The sequence below is a fragment of the Engystomops pustulosus genome, chromosome 7 (assembly GCF_040894005.1).
Source record: "Engystomops pustulosus chromosome 7, aEngPut4.maternal, whole genome shotgun sequence".
NCBI classification, from domain to species: Eukaryota; Metazoa; Chordata; class Amphibia; order Anura; family Leptodactylidae; genus Engystomops; species Engystomops pustulosus.
In genome coordinates, this window is record NC_092417.1 from 173,442,660 (window position 1) to 173,467,522 (window position 24,863).

A 24,863-nucleotide genomic window follows, 5' to 3' on the forward strand; every position below is an offset into this window, starting at 1 on the left:
TGATGATGTCACCGTTTTCGTGTCCTCGGGAGGGGAGGCGCAGTGGGTGATGTCAGAGGTTGACCGCTACTCAGAGGTTTCTGGGTCCAAGATCAACCGGGATAAGTGTGAGAGTCTCTGGCTGGGAGAGGGGGATCCAGGCTTTGATCTCCCGGACACTCTTCCAGGGCCCCAGGACTCTGCCAAAGTTCTAGGCATCGAATTTGGCCAGGGGGATTACCCCATGCAAAACTGGGACGGCAGGCTTAAGATCGCCGCTCAGAGGGTGGACCAGTGGAAGGGTTGGTCTTTGACCCTCAGAGAAAGGGTTAACCTGATTAAAACTTACCTGCTCCCATTACTGATTTATCTGGGCAGTGTGTGCATGTTGCCAGAACCCCTCTGGACTCGGGTTTACAGTCTGTTCTTCCAGCTGTTATGGGGGAATAGGCTGAACCTTATCAAGAGGGAGGTTACTTACCGCACGAGGAGACAAGGAGGGTTGTGTATGGTCAACCCTGTGGTATTCCTAGTGAATACCTTTCTTAAGATCAATGTAGCAAACCTCTGGAAAGAGAGGGCTCCTCCGTGGGTATACTCCTGCAGGGGATGGTTTCGGCCTTTCTTCCAGGAATGGGAGACAGGAGGGCGAGTGAAGGATCTCCGTACACCACATGGGCATCTTCCGGCTTACGCTACCCCGGTTCTGAAGGTGATTCGCCGGTGGGGTCTGGGAATGTGGGAGATCAGGACCATGTCGAGGAAAGTCCTTGACAAGAGGGTTCTGTTGACCCATTTCCAGAAGCCTCTGGCCCTCAGGGATTGCCCAAGTCGGGATCTTGGGGTGGGTTTGAGGTTATTGAATTCCATCAGGATCCCCTTAAAGTTTTGGGACGTGACTTGGCGCTGCTTCCATGGAAAGCTGTGTGTGAGGGACAATCTGAAGTGTAGGAGCTCTGAGGAAAGGGGTTGTCCCCGGGAGGAGTGCGGTGGCCTGCTGGAGAGCATGGACCACTTCCTGCTTCAGTGCCCCTTTAACACAGAGGTGTACAACCGGGTGGGCGCTTCCATCCATTGGCCCGGGTTGGCCGGTCTCTCCTATGCGGAGTGGGCCTATGGAGCATTCAGAGGCCTGGGTGGCCGGGACCGCTGCACGTTATTCCTAGTTAGTCTAGTGGTCAGGTACCACACGTGGAACGCACGGTGTTTAGTATCGACGCAGCGTAAAATCCTCCCGGTGGATGAGGTGGTTAGGAACATTCTGGGTGACCTGGTGAAGGTGCGCTCTCTGGAGTATGAGAGGCTGGGCACGGGGAGGGCCTCTCTCCTTTGGAGGGGGTTCTCCTTTAGTGTCCCTTAGTCTGTCATCTCCGCTCCTGGTGTTGGGCTGATGCTGACACTGTAGATTTTTGTTTTGTATCTGGGCATGTAGTGATGTTGGGGCTTGCAGGCGCCGAACCTGGGCTTTATGTGGTTTTGATTAATGTTGTTCAGGTTTAATTTGTATTCTGTTTTCTTTGTTATGTTCTAATTAGTGTATATATTGTATATATTGTATATAGTGGGGTTTGGGACATAGTGTTAGGTTGGGAGGGGGGTGATGGTGGTGGGACTTATGAACTGACCCTGGGCACTGGTCTGGACTACTTAACGCAAACTTTGGACGTTAGACCAGTGTCTGGGGGGAAGGGGAGGGTGCGGGCGAGGGATTTAGTTTAGTGTAGTGTTGTGTGTATTTGTTATTATATATTTAAAAAAAAAAAAAAAAAAAATGGGTGTGGGATGTGATCTGTGTGGGGTGGTTTGTTATTAGAGGGTGTGGGGTGGGTTTATGTATATTTATAGTCATTTATGTTTATTTGTGGGTGTGGCTTGTCTTTGTTTATTGGTTTGGTTTAGGTTGTGGTAATCGGTTGGGTGGGGGTTGTGGTATTTGGTGTTTAATCTTTTCGGTGTATTGTAAGTTATTGTTTTTGCTAGGTATGAATGGGGCTGGACCAGCAGGTAAGATATTGTATATATTGTATATTAGGTTTTGTTTGTATTGTTATGTTTTTTTACTTTTATATAAAATAAAAGATCTACAGGATGTAACTCAGGATCAGTACAGGATAAGTAATGTCATGTATGTACACAGTGACTGCACCAGCAGCAGAATAGTGAGTGCAGCTCTGGAGTATAATGCTGGGGATATGACTCTGTGCTGGGGATGTCTCTGTGACTCTGTGCTGGGGATTACTCTATGTCTCTGTGCCGGGGATGTCTCTGTGCCGGGGATGTCTCTGTGCCGGGGATGACTCTGTGCTGTGCTCTGCTCCCTCCTCCTCTCCCTCCTCTTCTGATGGTGGAGCTACAGCTGGAGACAGACAGTCAGAGTCAGAGCGCACAGTGCAGGAGCTGGAGACAGAGCGCACAGTATTGGATGAGACAGTCGGGGTGAATGTCCCCTCCAGAGACCTCCTGCTGTCACTGGCATCAGACTGGCATGTGCTGGGTGACTGTCAGCATGTGACTGCAGCCTCTGCCACCCTGAGCAGCAGAGCCCAATCCCTGGATCATAACAAGCAGAGTCTCCCCTGAAGCCTGGACTAAAACTTTCCCCCCTCCTGCAGGACTTACCGCTGCGCCCACCTCTCTCCGCTGGGATTATTGCTGCGCACTAGGGGTGAGTCTTATCTGTTACTATCCAGAGATGTAGCAGAGTTGTGTGTAACTTCTTGTGATCTTACATGGGACTGCAAGTAAACCTGCTCCATTCATAGAGTCACTTGAGCTCTGCTACATCTCGCATGTTATGATTCGAACAAGTGGCTCTGCGTCTCACGAGAGGTTCCCCAGCATCTCCGGCACCGGTGAGCTGACCACATGCAGAGCATAGAGTCAGTCATGTGTTTACTACACCCAGAGAGAGCTGCACATGCCTCCTGCACTGGACCCAAGAGCTGACAATCCAGCCCCTCTCCTCCTGTTACACAATGTTACAATCCATTATCCAGTGTTTGGATCATTTTGTTACTTTGTTGTTTGATACTTTGAGTGTAACAGGTATGGAAAAACTGTCTTTGCTGTGCCTTTAATTTAACCCCTTCCCCGCCGGCGCCACTACTTTTTTTTGCAGTCTCAGCAGAGATGTGAAGGCTGCAGGAGCCCCCCAGCCCCCCCTTGTGTCATGCAGTGTGCTCAGCTGTACATGTAGGTGGCCTTCCCTGTGTGTGAAGTTCATCCAGGCTCCTACTTTACAAAGCCCCTTGTATGGTAAAGTTATACATTACAGGGAGGAGGAGGGGGCAGCAGGAGATAGCCCCCAGGGCCAGGCCATTGTTATGAGCAGGTTACATGTAGCAGAGCTGACTCTGTCACTTATCTATTCCCGATTGCATTATTATAATAGGATTAATACTGAACTGCAGTCCCATGTAAAGCAACACATCTAGACCTGTGTGGTATGGGTTATGCTTTGTTTTACATAACAGTGAACCTGCAGTCCTATGTAAGATATAGCAGTGACCTGCAGCCCCATGTAAAACAGTGCATTACCTACTACGTAAGATGTAGTTTCAGTAACAATAACCAAAAGTCCCATGTAACACAGTGCATTACTTTGCAGATTTTATTTTAATCGAGGCAACATCTACTTGGTTGAAATGTAGTAGCAGTGACGGTAACCTGAAGTCCTATGTAAAACAGAGCATTATCAGGAGTGACAATAACCTGCAGTCCTATGTATGTAGCTTCCCGATGAAGTCCCCGATAAAGAAACAGACTGCACTGCCATAAATCCTGATAATGTTCGGTTTTACATAGGACTGCAGGTTCCAGTTACTGCTACAACATTTTAACCAAATAGGTGCTGCCTCGATTAAAATAAAATCTGCTTAACGTCAAGGTAATGCACTGTTTTACATGGGACTGTTGGTTATTGTTACTGATACTACATTGTATGTAGTAGGTAATGCTCTGGTTTACATGGGACTGCAGGTCACTGCTATATCTTAACTTACCAGATGCAACCCCTGATAAAGAAAAAACTGCTCTGCCATAACTGTAGTCAATGTTCTGTTTTACATAGGACTGCAGATAATAGTTACTACTACTAATTTTAATCAATTAGATGCTGCCCTGATTAAAATTAAATCTGCTATACATCAAGGTAATGCACTGTTTACATAGGACTGCAGGTAGTAGTTACTGCTGCAACATTTTAACTAAAGAGATGCTGCCCCGATTATAATAGAATCTGCCATATGTCAAGATAATGCACTGTTTTACATGGAGCTGCTGCTTATAGTTACTGATACTACAACTTATGTAGTAAGTTAAGGTGCTGATTTACATGGGACTGCAGCTTATCGTCAATGCTTTGTCTTAACTTACCACATGCAACCCCAGATAAAGAAAACTTCTACATGTCAATGTAATGCACTGTTTTACATGGGACTGCAGGTTTTAGGGCATAATTTAATGCATTATGTATTGTTTTACATAGGACTGCAGGTTATAGTTACAACTATGATTTACTGATAATATACAGTTTTAAATAGATAAGTGACAGTAATAGCCTACATTTTATATATTATGAACTTAGGCAGTGTAGTCCTAAATAGAACAATAACACAGTTATCTCTGCTATAATAGATATTTACACAGGACTGCAGGTTGGGGCTCCTATATACGCAGGCTATGTAGTCCTAAATAGATATATACTTCTAACTTTACATAGGACTGCATGTTTGAGTTACCACTACCGTATATACTAACATAGAAGGCAGATCTCCAAAACCATAACAGTACTTTACTATCACTATGGGTGATATTCACATATGTTCTGTTTTATTTTACATAGGACTGCTGATTATGGTATACACTCCTACATACGTTGGTTACTATGACTATGTACACTGAATATGCAGCCTAGACAGATAAATTGAGCTCTGTACAGCTCTAGGGATATCTCAGTGTTCTGTTTTGCATGGGACTGCTGGTGTGGTTTGATACTGCTGTATTGTGTTCTTACTTGGAGAGCAGACTTGAAGGTGTTGTATGGGGCTGCAGGTTTTGCTTAATATTACTGTAATGTATCTTAACCTCGAATACAGACTCCAAATAACAAAGTTAGCTCTACTATTACATTGTATGACATGTTTATGAGTTTTTACATAGGACTGCAAGTTTTGGTTATTAATACTGAATTCTCTACTATTTACTCTATGTCCAAGGTGACGGCTCTAATAGTTTAATGACTGAGTCAGCTCTACTATAATGTAATGCTTTATAATATGTATCAGTGTAGTGTTTTACATGGGACTGCAAGTTTTGGTTATTGCTATAAAGCTCTCTGCTCTGCTAGAACTGTAGATATGTCTCATTGTGGTGTTTTACATAGGACTGCAGGTTGTGGTTATTACTACTTTAAACTTGTAATGTAGATCCCATATTTCCTGTGTTATTTTACATAGGACTGCAGGATAGGGTGATGATTACCTTATTATAATACTAGATGCTCAGCAAAATTAGCCCACAACGAGATTTAAAGCAACATTTTCTCATTATGTTACTTTACATAGGACTGCAGATTAGGGTGATGTAAATCCTAAAGAGATTGATGACCTAGTCAGCTCTGCTGTAGCTGTAGGTACCATCTCGGTGTGTAGCTTTACATAGGACTGCAGGTTATGGTTATTACTACTATATCATAACTCAAAGGGGTCACCAGATTACTGACAGCTGTGTAATCTTCTATTATTCCTTCCCTTCTCACATGTGGAGGTCTCCATAGAATCTAATGGTTTAGGGGGGTCTTATCCGTGTGTATAGGGGGCATTATAGGTGCGGTCAGTGGAAAAAAATATTAACATTGCAATATTGTAGCTTCTAACACTGCTGTGCTCTGTGCTCTCTGCAGCCAGTGTTACGTTTTATTCCTGGAGAGATGTGTAATCAGACATTTGTGTATGTTGTTAGTAGCAGCAGGACTGTGAAATAAGGATTTACATTCCAATATTGTGGCTTCTCTAAGTGCACTGGAGGAATGTCCTCACACTGCTGTGCTCTGTGCTCCCTGCAGCCAGTGTTATGTATTGTCCCTGGAGAGATTTGTAATCAGACCTCACACTGCTGTGCTCTGTGCTCTCTGCAGCCAGTGTTATGTATTGTCCCTGGAGAGATGTGTAATCAGACCTCACACTGCTGTGCTCTGTGCTCCCTGCAGCCAGTGTTATGTATAGTCCCTGGAGAGATGTGTAATCAGACCTTTGTGTTTGTTGTGTGTAGTAGCAGCAGGACTGTGATGTATGGATTTATATTCCAGGATTGTGTCCTCACACTGCTTTGCTCTATACAGACAGTGTTGCATATTGTCCATGGAGACAATCAGACCTTTTGTGTATGTTGTTAGTAGCAGCTGGACTATGAAAAATACATTTATTTTCCAGGATTGTGAACTGGGGGACTGTCCTCACACTGCTGTGCTCTGTTCTCCCTCTCAGTGTTAGGTATTGTCCATGGAGATCTGTGTAATCGGACCTGTGTGTGTTGTTAGTAGCAGCAGGACTGTGATATATGGATTGTAGCTTCTTTAGATTTACTTCTTTTCTGTTAAAAAGAATTGGGTTAGAACCTGAGCCCAACTGTAGAATCCTCTGATACTCTGTGCGTCCGTCCTTGTTTTTGGGATGTCCCGTCTATGGTCAGAGCTGCCATTAGTCCCTCCCGCCCCTAAAACACTTTATCACAAGTCACTTTGTGACCCATTTAGGGGACAATCCTGCAGCACTGGGACACTTGGATGCTGCGTTATCACTAGCTGAGATGCGAGGGTCTCCATCCCCGCGGACCCCTCCCATGATGCTCTCTGCCTCGGCTCCCGTATTCCTGCGCTGCGGGATTGTTTCGCAGTCGCCGCTCCTGTTCCCAGACTCCTCTCATTTATTTCCTGATACAAAGTAACAGATTGGGGTAATCTCAGGGTGTATTATACAGTGGGGGTCCGTGCCCGTCCGGCGGTGCCTAATGCAGCGTGAAACTACATGTAATAAAAGAGAAATTTTTTTCTTTTCGCTCCATTACACTGAATGCAGGACGGGGAAATGCAGGTTAAGACATGACAGAGCGCCCCCCTCCCCTGACAGCGAGACTGCGCCCCTCAGCCCGGGCATCTATCACTGCTCTGCCCCTTCCCAGCAAATACCACTGCCCAGGACTGTATCCCACCAAAGCCCCCACAGCGAGAGGCAATGTCACCGTAATCCAAAACTACAAGGCACTTTATACAGGAAGCAATGACCATCGGTGCTGCCACTTAAAGGGCAATTCCACTTACTGTTTTTTTTTAAACATATATCTTTTTTATTGACTATCCATTCCATAATGCGTAAGATTGATCAAGGATTTCATATTCTGTTTAGGGCGGCATGGTGGCTCAGTGGTTAGCGCTACAGCCTTGCAGCACCGTGGCTCAGTTTTTAGCATTACAGCCTTGCAGCACGGTAGCTTAGTGGGTAGCACTACTGCCTTGCAGCACTGGGGTCCTGGGTTCAAGTCCCAGGGTCAACATCTGCAAAGAGTTTGTATGTTCTCTCCGTGTTTCATGGGTTTCCTCTGGAATTATTATTATTATTTACAGTGGGAGGAGCTTTCCCTTGTGATCATCGTCTCCCCCTGCTGGTAAAGGCTTATAACAAGAATGTTATGTAAAGTAACCAAATGATAGGACAGTGTAGAGCAGATTCCTGGGATCAGAGATGACTTCAGCATCTGAAGAGTTAATAGTAACCCCTCTGATGCTGCAGGAATAATACAGTGCAGACATATACAATACACCCCCCCCCCCCCACACACACACATGTATAAGCTTTGTATGATGCCATATCTTATCATAGGTCACAGTCATTATATCTCCCTGACAATATAACAGAAAGAAGGAGTCAGCGATAAGGTGATAGTGGCCGCCCCTTTAAGGGAAATCTACCACCAGGATGAAGGACTGTATGCAAATGATCTTGAGGGGCTCCAGGCTCCAATAACAGCAATGGAGCCTGGAGCCCCTCAGGTTCATTTTCATACAATCCATAATCCTGGTGGTATATGCCCTTTACTTACTGAGCCCCTGGTGCAACACTGGGGGTCATTTACTAAGGGCCCGATTCGCGTTTTCCTGACGTGTTACCCGAATATTTCCGATTTGCGCCGATTTTCCATGTATTGCCCCGGGATTTTGGGGCACGCGATCGGATTGTGGCGCATCGACGCTGGCATGCACGCAACGGAATTCGGGGGGCGTGGCCGAACGAAAACCGTACGGATTTGGAAAAACCCGCCGCATTTAAAAAAAAAAAAAAGTGTCGCGGAGCTTGCACTTACCTTCACTTCGAATAGGTCGGTGAACTTCAGTGCATTCCAGGGAACTTCAGTGCAGCAGCGCCACCTGGTGGACGGCGGAGGAACTGCCTTAATGAATCCTGGCCGGACGTGAATCCACCGCAGAGAACGCGCCGCTGGATCGCGAATGGACCGGGTAAGTGAATCTGCCCCAATGTGTCAATGTTATATCCAGGGCAGTGAATATATTGAGTAACTAGTCATTGGATGTGCAGGTCTTCTAGGGGAACTGAAAAGTTTCAAAAAGTTACATATAAAATCAACATTATTGAATAGTGAAATCTGTAAATCACTAAACTTATTAAGACATAACATCAAATTATCAATAATTATAACATCATTACCAAAGAGTAAAATAAAAAATAAACTTGTCCCACAAAAAAAAAAGTCCATCAGTCACATGACCTGTGGCTATGTCAGTCATGTGACCTGTGGGTACATCAGTCACATGACTTGTTTGCAGCTCAATCCATTTTAAGTGAATGGAGCTGAGCTGCAATACCAAGAACAGCCACTATACAATGTACGGCGTCACAAAGTGAAGACACTGCAGCACTAGGCCTTCTTTCTACTTACTGCTCCCTTGGACAACCCCTTTAAGTAAAAACAAAAGATCAATAAGTGGCGACGAGGAGCAGAGGTATAAGCTCCTCCCACAGTAAAGCGCCGGTCACCTCTGTTTTGGCTTTGAGGAATGATGGGAAGAGATGAGAATACAAAGAAAAACCATTTTACTACATTAATATTTGAATATTTCAGAACATTTGCACCTGGGAGTTGTTCCTGCACCAGCGCTGCTGATATCAATGGTTTCTGGAGTTGCCCTTTAAGCCGTCTCCATGTGACCTCACCCCCGCACTCAGCGTCCTGTGAATGAGATGTTTGATGCTCCTCACATCCATATGGGGAGAAGCTCCGGGACAATGGGACGTGTTGTTCATGTGTGTCCCGGGCAGCACATGGCCGGGGGCTTCCGCATGTCCCTCTCTGGTAATGAAACCCTTAAAGAGGACGAGGGTCCGACAGAGAGCGGATCATGCGGAGAGTAAGGATGTGTATCCTCCTCTGTGACTCCCCAAGGATGGAGAACCGACCCTGCGTCCCTATATGACTGATATGTGCCCCTAAGAGGATGGACAACCTGCCCCGCACCCCTATATGACTGATATGTGCCCCTAAGAGGATGGACAACCTGCCCCACACCCCTATATGACTGATATGTGCCCCTAAGAGGATGGACAACCTGCCCCACACCCCTATATGACTGATATGTGCCCCTAAGAGGATGGACAACCTGCCCCGCACCCCTATATGACTGATATGTGCCCCTAAGAGGATGGACAACCTGCCCCGCACCCCTATATGACTGATATGTGCCCCTAAGAGGATGGACAACCTGCCCCACACCCCTATATGACTGATATGTGCCCCTAAGAGGATGGACAACCTGCCCCGCACCCCTATATGACTGATATGTGCCCCTAAGAGGATGGACAACCTGCCCCACACCTCTATATGACTGATATGTGCCCCTAAGAGGATGGACAACCTGCCCCGAGCCCCTATATGACTGATATGTGCCCCTAAGAGGATGGACAACCTGCCCCGCACCCCTATATGACTGATATGTGCCCCTAAGAGGATGGACAACCTGCCCCGCACCCCTATATGACTGATATGTGCCCCTAAGAGGATGGACAACCTGCCCCGCACCCCTATATGACTGATATGTGCCCCTAAGAGGATGGACAACCTGCCCCACACCCCTATATGACTGATATGTGCCCCTAAGAGGATGGACAACCTGCCCCACACCCCTATATGACTGATATGTGCCCCTAAGAGGATGGACAACCTGCCCCGCACCCCTATATGACTGATATGTGCCCCTAAGAGGATGGACAACCTGCCCCGCACCCCTGTATGACTGATATGTGCCCCTAAGAGGATGGACAACCTGCCCCGCACCCCTATATGACTGATATGTGCCCCTAAGAGGATGGACAACCTGCCCCACACCCCTATATGACTGATATGTGCCCCTAAGAGGATGGACAACCTGCCCCGCACCCCTATATGACTGATATGTGCCCCTAAGAGGATGGACAACCTGCCCCACACCCCTATATGACTGATATGTGCCCCTAAGAGGATGGACAACCTGCCCCGCACCCCTATATGACTGATATGTGCCCCTAAGAGGATGGACAACCTGCCCCGCACCCCTATATGACTGATATGTGCCCCTAAGAGGATGGACAACCTGCCCCACACCCCTATATGACTGATATGTGCCCCTAAGAGGATGGACAACCTGCCCCACACCCCTATATGACTGATATGTGCCCCTAAGAGGATGGACAACCTGCCCGCACCCCTATATGACTGATATGTGCCCCTAAGAGGATGGACAACCTGCCCCACACCCCTATATGACTGATATGTGCCCTAAGAGGATGGACAACCTGCCTTGCACCCCTATATGACTGATATGTGCCCCTAAGAGGATGGACAACCTGCCCCGCACCCCTATATGACTGATATGTGCCCCTAAGAGGATGGACAACCTGCCCCGCACCCCTATATGACTGATATGTGCCCCTAAGAGGATGGACAACCTGCCCCGCACCCCTATATGACTGATATGTGCCCCTAAGAGGATGGACAACCTGCCCCGCACCCCTGTATGACTGATATGTGCCCCTAAGAGGATGGACAACCTGCCCCGCACCCCTATATGACTGATATGTGCCCCTAAGAGGATGGACAACCTGCCCCGCACCCCTATATGACTGATATGTGCCCCTAAGAGGATGGACAACCTGCCCCACACCCCTATATGACTGATATGTGCCCCTAAGAGGATGGACAACCTGCCCCACACCCCTATATGACTGATATGTGCCCCTAAGAGGATGGACAACCTGCCCCGCACCCCTATATGACTGATATGTGCCCCTAAGAGGATGGACAACCTGCCCCGCACCCCTATATGACTGATATGTGCCCCTAAGAGGATGGACAACCTGCCCCGCACCCCTATATGACTGATATGTGCCCCTAAGAGGATGGACAACCTGCCCCACACCCCTATATGACTGATATGTGCCCCTAAGAGGATGGAGAACCTGCCCTGCGCCCCTATATGACTGATATGTGCCCCTAAGAGGATGGACAACCTGCCCCGCACCCCTATATGACTGATATGTGCCCCTAAGAGGATGGACAACCTGCCCCGCACCCCTATATGACTGATATGTGCCCCTAAGAGGATGGACAACCTGCCCCGCACCCCTATATGACTGATATGTGCCCCTAAGAGGATGGACAACCTGCCCCGCACCCCTGTATGACTGATATGTGCCCCTAAGAGGATGGACAACCTGCCCCGCACCCCTATATGACTGATATGTGCCCCTAAGAGGATGGACAACCTGCCCCGCACCCCTATATGACTGATATGTGCCCCTAAGAGGATGGACAACCTGCCCCGCACCCCTATATGACTGATATGTGCCCCTAAGAGGATGGAGAACCTGCCCTGCGCCCCTATATGACTGATATGTGCCCCTAAGAGGATGGAGAACCTGCCCCGCACCCCTATATGACTGATATGTGCCCCTAAGAGGATGGACAACCTGCCCCGCACCCCTATATGACTGATATGTGCCCCTAAGAGGATGGAGAACCTGCCCCGCACCCCTGTATGACTGATATGTGCCCCTAAGAGGATGGACAACCTGCCCCGCACCCCTGTATGACTGATATGTGCCCCTAAGAGGATGGACAACCTGCCCCGCACCCCTATATGACTGATATGTGCCCCTAAGAGGATGGACAACCTGCCCCGCACCCCTATATGACTGATATGTGCCCCTAAGAGGATGGAGAACCTGTCCCACTGTGAAATATGCATTTATATTCCAGGACTGTATCACTGGAGGTTTATCCTCACACTGCTGTGCTCTGCATTTTCTGCAGAGAGCTAAGAGCACAGCAGTGTGAGGACCCCAGTAAACTTGGTCAAGCAAATAAAGACTATGTAGCTGGATTTTGAACCAGTTTTTGGTCCGTTTTTTAGCAGTCCGTTAGAAAATGCATGCGTTTTTTAACAAGCTGCTTATGTGCCATGTGTGGCATCACCCTAAGGGTGAAGACACACATGGCGTTTTTGGGCCATTTTTACTAAGTGCGTTTTCAGATCGTTAAAAACGCATGCATTAAAAAACGCATGCGTTTTTGGCAGTTTTTCCGTAATTGCGCAATGAAAAACGGACAAAAACGCATGCTTTTTAAAAAAACCTACAGACCCTATCTTGTATGTAACCCGGGGACTGCCTGTACTAAAAACAGCCCAAAAACGGCCTAAAAACGCCATGTGTGTCTTCACCCTAAGGCTGCGTTCACACGATGCGTTTGTTAACAATTGTAAACACAATTCAGCTGTGTTTATAATGTGTTCGCATTGTATTTACACAGCAATTATGTTAACACATTGCAAACACGTCTAATATGCTGTGTGTGAATGCGACCGAAGCCAGGAGTATTATAGGGACCGCATATTGTGATCAGTATCGGGTTGTATACAGTAGACAACCCCTTTAAGGCGCTGCACATATCTATATATAATACACTGTATAGTCTGGACGGTTCTGCTGATCATCCAGGAAGATGAATGATTATATCCTGAGTGATGTACATGGCGGTAATTATAGGATGAAGCGCACAATGTCGCCGCGTCCACGTACACCCAGCACCGGTATTTATAACCCCGACCTGCGGAGGCAGAGCCCTCAGGGATGTCCCCAGTGATGAGAGGTGAGACGTGTATTCCAGGGGCCCGTCACCTGGGGGATCACGGGATCAGCGACAGGTGCGCAGGAAGTAAACAGCTCATTAGCGGATACATTGTTACACGTTATCCGTGGATTCTCAGACTCAGGGATGTCTGTCAGGTGTTCAGGGAATCATTTGAGGGCGTTATACACAATATGGGGGGGTCATAGGGCTGTGGGGGAGGGGCAGCACCTACAAATCCCCTATAGCAGGACATATATAACATCTTGTAGGTTCTCTAACTGTGATGGAATAGTGATGTCCTCCCCCCTCCTTCCTGAGGACCTTATGGATAGACTGAACCCCTGTCCCCCATTATTGGTAGGTGTGAAGAATAGGGAAGTATGGGGTAATGGAGGAGGGGTGAGTCTATTGTGTCACTAAGCTGATTTTACTTGGAAATCTGCCAACAAAATCCATCGGGGTGCTTACTTATAGATCCTGGCACCGTGACCCCTTTGCACTGCAGATTCACAGTCTGTTACACTGTGCAGGAGCACTTCCTCCTCCCACTGTGTGTTGAAACATCCTCTGCTCTGCTATGAGATTACATAAGGAAGAGGGAGGGGGGAGGTGCTGAGAGAGCAGGGGGAGAGAGGAACTGTATAGCTTCAGGAGGGGCTCTGGTAACACCCCCCATAGTCCTTCTGGATCATTAGCATAGAAGATAGAGGCTTCTGAAGTGACACTCAGCGTCTAAACTTGACTCATCTCAGGTAAATAGAACTCTTCTCTGCTCATTGTCACATGAATTTTTGAGCAGATTGTTTTTATACTTAAACAGGTGAATTCAAGAATGGACATTTGATTCCCAACCTGAGGGGGTGGTAGTTAAATGGGGTAAAATCTGGTGACCAGATTTTGGTCAGAGCCCCTGGAATCCTTTGAAACAGGGAGGGTCTCTGTGTCAAGGTAGAGAGGGCCACTACATGATCCCCTATTAACCAGAAGGGCCAATACATGATATTTGTATTGGGCACAAATGGTTAACTTCTACCATTGGGAACAATGTTACCCAAAGTCCACAATGGACTAACCCTGGATGGTAGGGTGAGGGGGTTAAAATTTTGGCATGAAAGGGACACCCAGTGGTTGCTAATATCAATTCCAAACTGAACACCTCTTTAATGGAGCAATTTGGGGGCTGGGGGTTTAGCCTGACACTTACTGTATATCTATGGGCAGTAGATGACCCCCCTCCCCCTGCCATTACAAGAGGTATAAATAACCCTCAATGGCTGCCCCCCTGTCAGGGGATGGATACATTGCCCTCTCATCATGTTGTCTTTAGAAGGTTAATGGTGGGGTAGCCACCCAGGGTGACAGCTTTATGTGGTCAGGGACCGTCACACTCTGCCAAATGCAGCACTAATGTGTGAGGCTGAGGGGGGGGGGGGGCTGTCAATCAGGACTCACTGTGTCCTCACATTACAGCACATAGGAAGATTACAGCTCTGAAGCCGCTAAAATCTGCCCATGTGATATGAGGTCAGGCTGCGGCGCTCACACGCTACATTTTTTGCTGCGTTTTCAAAAGCATCAAGGAAAAACGTATCCTATAAATGCGTATGTCTATATATGTATATATGCGCAATGCGTGTCGAAACAAAACACAAATGTGCCGGAAACGCCCCGTGTGAACATGGCTTCAGGGATGGGAAACTGGGAAGGAAACGCAAGGGTTAAAAAGGTTCTCCAATGTTATGTAAATAGTATGGAATCATAACGGATACAATGTATCAAGGAGAAATAAACTTCTAAATCAGTTTTGTGCTTTCTTTTAGGATCTCTGCTTGCTGTCAGTGAATGCGGATGTTCCTAATTACTTCTAGTTCTTGAACAATGGTAGACCGAAAACTTCTAACAGCTGAAGGTTTGCTGCATTCGTATCCCATTCTCTGTAGAGTGTATAGTCTATGCTCTTCCGCTGATACAATGTAGCAAACAATCAGAACGAGGAAGTAATTGTGCTGCCGATGTGCTCAGCGAGAAGTAAAGTAGATCTTTTCAAAAACGGCTTATTACAGAATTATAATTAATCTTTTATATTCTCCCACGTTTCTCCAAACAAACTCACAGCTTGTTATTACATTCAGTGACAGTCACAATATGTACTACATATACAGTGTGTAATCATATACATAGGGGGCAGTATTATAGTAGTTATATTCTTGTACATAGGGGGCAGTATTATAGTAGTTATATTCCTGTACATAGGGGGGCAGTATTATAGTAGTTATATTCTTGTACATAGGGGCAGTATTATAGTAGTTATATTCTTGTACATAGGGGGCAGTATTATAGTAGTTATATTCTTGTACATAGGGGGCAGTATTATAGTAGTTATATTCTTGTACATAGGGGGCAGTATTATAGTAGTTATATTCTTGTACATAGCGGGCAGTATTATAGTAGTTATATTCTTGTACATAGGGGGCAGTATTATAGTAGTTATATTCTTGTACATAGGGGGCAGTATTATAGTAGTTATACTCTTGTACATAGCGGGCAGTATTATAGTAGTTATATTCTTGTACATAGGGGGCAGTATTATAGTAGTTATATTCTTGTACATAGGGGGCAGTATTATAGTAGTTATATTCTTGTACATAGGGGCAGTATTATAGTAGTTATATTCTTGTACATAGGAGGCAGTATTATAGTAGTTATATTCCTGTACATAGGGGGCAGTATTATAGTAGTTATATTCTTGTACATAGGGGGCAGTATTATAGTAGTTATATTCTTGTACATAGGGGGCAGTATTATAGTAGGTATATTCTTGTACATAGGAGCAGTATTATAGTAGTTATATTCTTGTACATAGGGGGCAGTATTATAGTAGTTATATTCCTGTACATAGGGGGCAGTATTATAGTAGTTATATTCTTGTACATAGGGGGCAGTATTATAGTAGTTATATTCTTGTACATAGGGGGCAGTATTATAGTAGTTATATTCCTGTACATAGGGGGGCAGTATTATAGTAGTTATATTCCTGTACATAGGGGGCAGTATTATAGTAGTTATATTCTTGTACATAGGGGGCAGTATTATAGTAGTTATATTCCTGTACATAGGGGGCAGTATTATAGTAGTTATATTCTTGTACATAGGGGGCAGTATTATAATTCGGGCAGTTCTATACAGTTGGAATGGTCTCTTCTCGGGGGGATTCCTCCTTTGTATATGGGATTTGTTGCACATTCCAGAGAGATGTAAGAATCTGGCGTTTCTTATCGCTTGTCAGGACGCCCTAGGACTCTGGTCTGGATGATGTCTGATTTTTCTGCTCTGAGCTCTCTGGATTAATGGGTATTAGGTTTATTTGAGATTTCACGCCCCACATGTTACCGTGTGATAGGTGCCTTGTGTCTCCCGGCTGTCCTCTCTGGTTTGGAGCTGCTGACAGATGAATCGTGAGAACGTCCTGCAAATTCTGTTCAATCCATGCGGCTTCGTGATACATTATCCTCACACTAATAGGGAATATTACTACATGATGATAACAAGACACATATGTGGGGCTTGGAGACATTTAGGATATTCTATGTTCCAAAAAAATATAGCTGCGCTATGAGTCTGCTAACCCAGCTTTCCCACAACACTGAAAGGCAAACTTGCTCTTTATTGTGTATAAAGGCAGCCATATTGGTTGTCACCCAGCTTTTCTAGAAACAGATAGAATTTGGCGGATTTACCCATGAAACAACCCAAGCAATGACTTGGTTACATCTACAGTTACATTGTATCATTGTGCTTGTGTTGTGTCTTTATGGAATAAACCATATTGTGCCATAGGGGGCTGGTCGTGTGTATGTGCCCCCTTTATGTGGGCGCAGCCTCCTATAAATACCCTCCTGGGATCTATATAAAGTGCTGGGATCCGTGTTATTACACAGTCATTAATGAGCAGGGATTTGCTTCTCTAATGAACAAGTTTAGAAAGTGGTCCAGTTAAGCCCCCGCACCCCGCGCCCCCTCCGCACAGCCGCACTCCTGTAACTTTAGAGCAGCCCTGGGACTCTGCAAGCTGCTGCTACACAGGGGGCGACCTGTGGCTGCTGAATGAACCTTGTCTTTCAGCAGAAAAGAAAAAGTTGTGTTCTGCATTTCCATCTTAAAGGCATATGGCGTCTTTGTTCCATTGAACAGCGCCACGCCTGTCCATGGATGGTGTCTGCGCTTACAACTTAGCTCAATCTACTAAATGTGCTTTGCTGTCTGAGCTTTGTGTGTATTAGTAGCAGCTGGACTGTGATATATGGATATATATTCCAGGATTGAGAGTGTGTCCTCACACTGCTGTGCTCTCTGCAGCCAGTGTTATATACTGTCCCTGGAGAGATGTGTAATCAGACCTCACACTGCTGTGCTCTGTGCTCTCTGCAGCCAGTGTTAGGCACTGTCTCTGGAGAGATGTGTAATCAGACCTCACACTGCTGTGCTCTGTGCTCTCTGCAGCCAGTGTTAGGCACTGTCTCTGGAGAGATGTGTAATCAGACCTCACACTGCTGTGCTCTTTGCTCTCTGCAGCCAGTGTGAGGCACTGTCTCTGGAGAGATGTGTAATCAGACCTCACACTGCTGTGCTCTTTGCTCTCTGCAGCCAGTGTGAGGCACTGTCCCTGGAGAGATGTGTAATCAGACCTCACACTGCTGTGCTCTGGGCTCTCTGCAGCCAGTGTTATGTATTGTCCCTGGAGAGATGTGTAATCAGACCTCACACTGCTGTGCTCTGTGCTCTCTGCAGCCAGTGTTAGGCACTGTCTCTGGAGAGATGTGTAATCAGACCTCACACTGCTGTGCTCTTTGCTCTCTGCAGCCAGTGTGAGGCACTGTCTCTAGAGAGATGTGTAATCAGACCTCACACTGCTGTGCTCTGTGCTCTCTGCAGCCAGTGTTATGTATTGTCCCTGGAGAGATGTGTAATCAGACCTCACACTGCTGTGCTCTGTGCTCTCTGCAGACAGTGTTATGTATTGTCCCTGGAGAGATATGTAATCAGACCTCACACTGCTGTGCTCTTTGCTCTCTGCAGCCAGTGTGAGGCACTGTCTCTAGAGAGATGTGTAATCAGACCTCACACTGCTGTGCTCTTTGCTCTCTGCAGCCAGTGTTAGGCACTGTCTCTGGAGAGATGTGTTATCAGACCTTTATGTATGTTATTAGTAGCAGCAGGACTGTAAAAAATGTAGCGTCTCCAAGTGGGTGTGTCCTGACACTCTGCAGTAAGTGTTAGGTCTTGTCCCTGGAGAGATATGTAATCATAAATTTGTGTATGTTGTTACTAGCAGCAGGACTGTGATATATTACATTATATTCCAGGATTGTTGCTTCTCCAAGTGCAATGGGGACATGTCCTCACACTGCTGTGCTCTTTACATTGGACTGCTCTTGTGCTGGGTGTAGTATTAAACCAGAATATTGCTTGATTCAGAGGGCTGTGGGACAGCTAAAATCACAAGAAGAAGTATAAAAACACAGCAGTGTGAGGACATGACCCCAGAAGTTACAATCCTGCTGCTACTAACAACATACACAAAGGTCTGATTACACATCTCTCCAGGGACAATACATAACACTGGCTGCAGAGAGCACAGAGCACAGCAGTGTGAGGTCTGATTACACATCTCTCCAGGGACAATACATAACACTGTCTACACAGAGCACAGAGCACAGCAGTGTGAGGACACTCCCCCAGTGCTTTTGTAGAAGCTACAATCCTGGAATATAAATCCATATCTGACAGTCCTGCTGCTACTAACAACATACACAAAGGTCTGACTCCACATCTCTTCGGGGACAATACATGGCACTGGCTGCAGTCCGTGCGGTCACACCTGCTGACAGGTTCCATTTAAAGGGGGATACATATATATTAAATGGGAGTGACAAATATTTGCTTCCTGGATAAGATGTGTGTAAAGAACTTTAGCTTTTAGAATGCCACAATGTGAATTGTATTGTGTCTGTACTGTCATGTTCTCACCCAGCTTTTCCAAAGACAGACTGACCTCCATGTACCTACCCGATGACGCCCCCTCCCTTGTATATAACGCTGAGCAGCATCTTCTCCTTCCTCTCCTCTAGAAGATCAGGGATCAGGATGTTCTGGAGGAAATGTCATTTTTGTTTTTCCCATCTCTCCAATAAATAATGCAGAAATGTATCATCTGAGGTCAGAATGTGATGATAAACTTCATGACCCGGCACCTGCCCCTCCCACCATAGGACACCATGACCCACCATGACCCGGCACCTGCCCCTCCCACCATAGGACACCATGAACCCACCATGACCCGGCACCTGCCCCACCCACCATAGGACACCATGACCCACCATGTCCCGGCACCTGCCCCACCCACCATAGGACACCATGAACCCACCATGACCCGGCACCTGCCCCACCCACCATAGGACACCATGACCCACCATGTCCCGGCACCTGCCCCACCCACCATAGGACACCATGACCCACCATGTCCCGGCACCTGCCCCACCCACCATAGGACACCATGACCCACCATGACCCAGCACCTGCCCCACCCACCATAGGACACCATGACCCACCATGTCCCGGCACCTGCCCCACCCACCATAGGACACCATGACCCACCATGTCCCGGCACCTGCCCCACCCACCATAGGACACCATGAACCCACCATGACCCGGCACCTGCCCCACCCACCATAGGACACCATGACCCACCATGTCCCGGCACCTGCCCCACCCACCATAGGACACCATGAACCCACCATGTCCCAGCACCTGCCCCACCCACCATAGGACACCATGACCCACCATGTCCCGGCACCTGCCCCATCCACCATAGGACACCATGACCCACCATGACCCAGCACCTGCCCCACCCACCATAGGACACCATGACCCAGCACCTGCCCCACCCACCATAGGACACCATGACCCAGCACCTGCCCCACCCACCATAGGACACCATGACCCACCATGTCCCGGCACCTGCCCCTCCCACCATAGGACACCATGACCCACCATGACCCAGCACCTGCCCCACCCACCATAGGACACCATGACCCACCATGTCCCGGCACCTGCCCCTCCCACCATAGGACACCATGAACCCACCATGTCCCGGCACCTGCCTCACCCACCATAGGACACCATGACCCACCATGTCCCGGCACCTGCCCCACCCACCATAGGACACCGTGACCCACCATGTCCCAGCACCTGCCCCACCCACCATAGGACACCATGACCCACCATGTCCCGGCACCTGCCCCACCCACCATAGGACACCATGACCCACCATGTCCCGGCACCTGCCCCACCCACCATAGGACACCATGAACCCACCATGACCCGGCACCTGCCCCACCCACCATAGGACACCATGACCCACCATGTCCCGGCACCTGCCCCACCCACCATAGGACACCATGAACCCACCATGTCCCAGCACCTGCCCCACCCACCATAGGACACCATGACCCACCATGTCCCGGCACCTGCCCCATCCACCATAGGACACCATGACCCACCATGACCCAGCACCTGCCCCACCCACCATAGGACACCATGACCCAGCACCTGCCCCACCCACCATAGGACACCATGACCCAGCACCTGCCCCACCCACCATAGGACACCATGACCCACCATGTCCCGGCACCTGCCCCTCCCACCATAGGACACCATGACCCACCATGACCCAGCACCTGCCCCACCCACCATAGGACACCATGACCCACCATGTCCCGGCACCTGCCCCTCCCACCATAGGACACCATGAACCCACCATGTCCCGGCACCTGCCTCACCCACCATAGGACACCATGACCCACCATGTCCCGGCACCTGCCCCACCCACCATAGGACACCGTGACCCACCATGTCCCAGCACCTGCCCCACCCACCATAGGACACCATGAACCCACCATGTCCCGGCACCTGCCTCACCCACCATAGGACACCATGACCCACCATGTCTCGGCACCTGCCCCACCCACCATAGGACACCATGACCCACAATGTCCCGGCACCTGCCCCACCCACCATAGGACACCATGACCCACCATGTCCTGGCACCTGCCCCACCCACCATAGGACACCATGACCCACCATGTCCCAGCACCTGCCCCACCCACCATAGGACACCATGACCCACCATGTCCCAGCACCTGCCTCACCCACCATAGGACACCATGACCCACCATGTCCCGGCACCTGCCTCACCCACCATAGGACACCATGACCCACCATGTCTCGGCACCTGCCCCACCTACCATAGGACACCATGACCCACCATGACCCGACACCTGTCCCACCCACCATAGGACACCATGACCCAGCACCTGCCCCACCCACCATAGGACACCATGAACCCACCATGACCCGACACCTGTCCCACCCACCATAGGACACCATGACCCAGCACCTGCCCCACCCACCATAGGACACCATGAACCCACTATGTCCTGGCTCCTGCCCCACCCACCATAGGACACCATGACCCACCATGTCCCGGCACCTGCCCCACCCACCATAGGACACCATGAACCCACCATGTCCTTGCTCCTGCCCCACCCACCATAGGACACCATGACCCACCATGTCACAGCACCTGCCCCACCCACCATAGGACACCATGACCCACCATGACCCAGCACCTGCCCCACCCACCATAGGACACCATGACCCACCATGTCCTGGCTCCTGCCCCACCCACCATAGGACACCATGACCCACCATGTCCCGGCACCTGCCCCACCCACCATAGGACACCATGAACCCACCATGTCCTGGCTCCTGCCCCACCCACCATAGGACACCATGACCCACCATGTCCCGGCACCTGCCCCACCCACCATAGGACACCATGAACCCACCATGTCCTGGCTCCTGCCCCACCCACCATAGGACACCATGACCCACCATGACCCGGCACCTGTCCCACCCACCATAGGACACCATGACCCACCATGTCCCGGCACCTGCCCCACCCACCATAGGACACCATGACCCACCATGTCCCGGCACCTGCCCCACCCACCATAGGACACCATGACCCACCATGACCCGGCACCTGCCCCTCCCACCATAGGACACCATGACCCACCATGTCCTGGCTCCTGCCCCACCCACCATAGGACACCATGACCCACCATGTCACAGCACCTGCCCCACCCACCATAGGACACCATGACCCACCATGACCCAGCACCTGCCCCACCCACCATAGGACACCATGACCCACCATGTCCTGGCTCCTGCCCCACCCACCATAGGACACCATGAACCCACCATGTCCTGGCTCCTGCCCCACCCACCATAGGACACCATGACACTTCCCTGGAGAGTCCCGCACATTAGGTGTCATGGGGTTGGGATCTTCTGGCCGTCCTATTTTTATTATTGTGACTACTCACATTATAATTGAAATAATAGGACACACCTGACTATTTAGTCACAAAGTGACATAAGGGCGGGGAGTCTAATTGCAGGGTGAGGGGGCAGTTTTTTGGCAATTTGATATGTTTCCAAAATGAACACTTAAAGGGCAAATATGCACTTTATATTTTACATTGTAGGGAATTTTAGGGAACCTGTCAAGATGATGGATTCCTCGGGGGCGGGGAAATAACTCTGATCCTTCCACAGTAATTTTCTGAAACCGAGATCTATTATGTGATAGATTTCTCTGGAATAAGGGTGTGGATGTCTTCTCCCTGTCCATGGGAGGGTCTCTGAGAGGGCACCACCGGGATTTACCCTTTATCTAAGCATCTTCATATACAGATTCCTCGAGGGTTGTTCATTCTATGCCCCTCCCCTGACCATGTATATCCCCACCTCCTGCTCATCTCATTCCTTGGTTCCCATGAATAGAAGAAGACATCCTGGGACATCTTGGACCCTCCCCTATAGACTCCTCTCTTTTTGGTCTTCCCCATATTAGGTGACTGGTATTAGGATAGCGGTGCCCCCCGTACCCTCCATGCTTGGGGGGCGCAGACGTCTTCCGCAGACACTTAGCATTTCTTTTTTCCTCCCCGGCATTGACATAAATAGCTATTACACTATTAGATGTTGGCGCTCGGCTTCCAGCTCTTAATAATAAAATGATATTCTGTGCCAAGGCTACAAATGAGATACAGAGAGTCTCGTCTCTGCCAAGTCTGAGACTGGTGCAGGTGGCAGGATAAATTGTCTGGCACACCTGGGGGGCCGGGATCAGACCCCACCAGGGAGATGTCTGTCTGTCTCCTGCTTCCTGTTTATACGATCTGCAGGCCTGATGATGGACGGCTCTGTTGTCTTTCATGTCGGCGCAGCATCCCTGGGGCTTAGTGCGGGCGCTACAGGATACATCCACCCTCAGACAGGGAAGGCCACATCCACATCAAAGTCAGGCCTGGGGTCCAGGGGCGGCTGCTGCAATAATGAACTTGGAGGAGGAATCCAACCTGGTGCAGGAAATCTATCTAGAGGTAGAGAGAGATGGAGATGTAGCAGAGCTGGATGTGTTATGCGGCTCACTGTGGCTGCATGATGATAGATCTGTGAACCTGGATCAATGACATGTTGAATTTTGGACTGACATTAACCATTTCTTGGTGTTAAAGGGAACCTGTCAGCAGGTTTAACCATGTAAACTGCAGGCAGTATTAAGCATTGTCCTTGGAGAGGTGTATAATTATACCTATTTATGTATGTATATTAGTAGCAGCAGGACTGTGAAATTTTAGTACTAGGGGCTGTCCTCACACTGCTGTGCTGTTTGATCTCTGCAGCCAGTGTTCTGTATTGTTCCTGGAGAGATTATGTTATTAGAAGCAGCAGGAGTGTGGTATAAAGACTTATTTTCCAGGATTGTAGCTTCACCGAGTGCATCAGGGATGTCCTCACACTGCTGTGCTCTGTGCTCTCTGCAGCCAGTGTTATGTATTGTCCCTGGAGAGATGTGTAATTAGACCTCACACTGCTGTGCTCTTTGATCGCTGCAGCCAGTGTTATATATTGTCCCTGGAGAGATGTGTAATCATTCATTTGTGTGGACTGTGATATATAGATTTATATTACAGGATTGTAACTTCTCCGAGTGCACTGGGGCTGTCCTCACACTGCTGTGCTCTGTGATCTCTGCAGCCTTGGGAAGATGTGTAACCATTCCAATGTGTATGTTGTTGTTAGCAGCAGGACTGTAATATAAAGATTTATATTTTAGGACTGTAGCTTTTCCAAGTGCACTAGAAGAATGTCCTCACACTGCTGTGCTCTTTGCATTAATCTTCTTTGCATCAATACCCCTCTGCCACTGTAGCAGTCTTCTGGATGAACACTTGAGCAGTTACTCAGAGCACAGGGGAGGGGTTGTGGAGATTTTGAGTGCAGAGAGCTAAGAGCACAGCAGTGTGAGAAGACACCCCCAAGTGTTACAATCCTGCTACTAACAACACATAAAGGTATCACACATCTGTCCTAGCTCTGTGCAGTTTTGCATTCATGGATGAATAAGGAAGGAGTGTGGCCCCACCATTCACTGCCCAAAGATTATTCCGGATTAGTAGATATCCCCACAAAGTTATAATCTGCACCAAGATGACTGTGCAACAGAGGGAAGAATGCGCCAAGGAGCAGTTCTCATCATAGTAATAGGCGGCCAAGTATAAGGGCGATGTAGTCATATG

General features: G+C 48.4%; 1 protein-coding gene across 2 annotated transcripts in view; it reads left to right on the forward strand.

Annotated features, from left to right (window-relative positions):
- Positions 1-2,304: 2,304 nt before the first annotated feature.
- Positions 2,305-24,863, forward strand: part of TSPAN18 (tetraspanin 18) — a 93,047-nt gene continuing 70,488 nt past the window's right edge. The window contains exon 1 of one of the 2 annotated variants that reach the window (XM_072119012.1): positions 2,305-2,644. The gene's annotated coding sequence lies outside the window, so the exon portion shown is untranslated. The remainder of the gene's footprint in view (positions 2,645-24,863) is intronic. The other variant, XM_072119010.1, reaches the window with a different exon arrangement.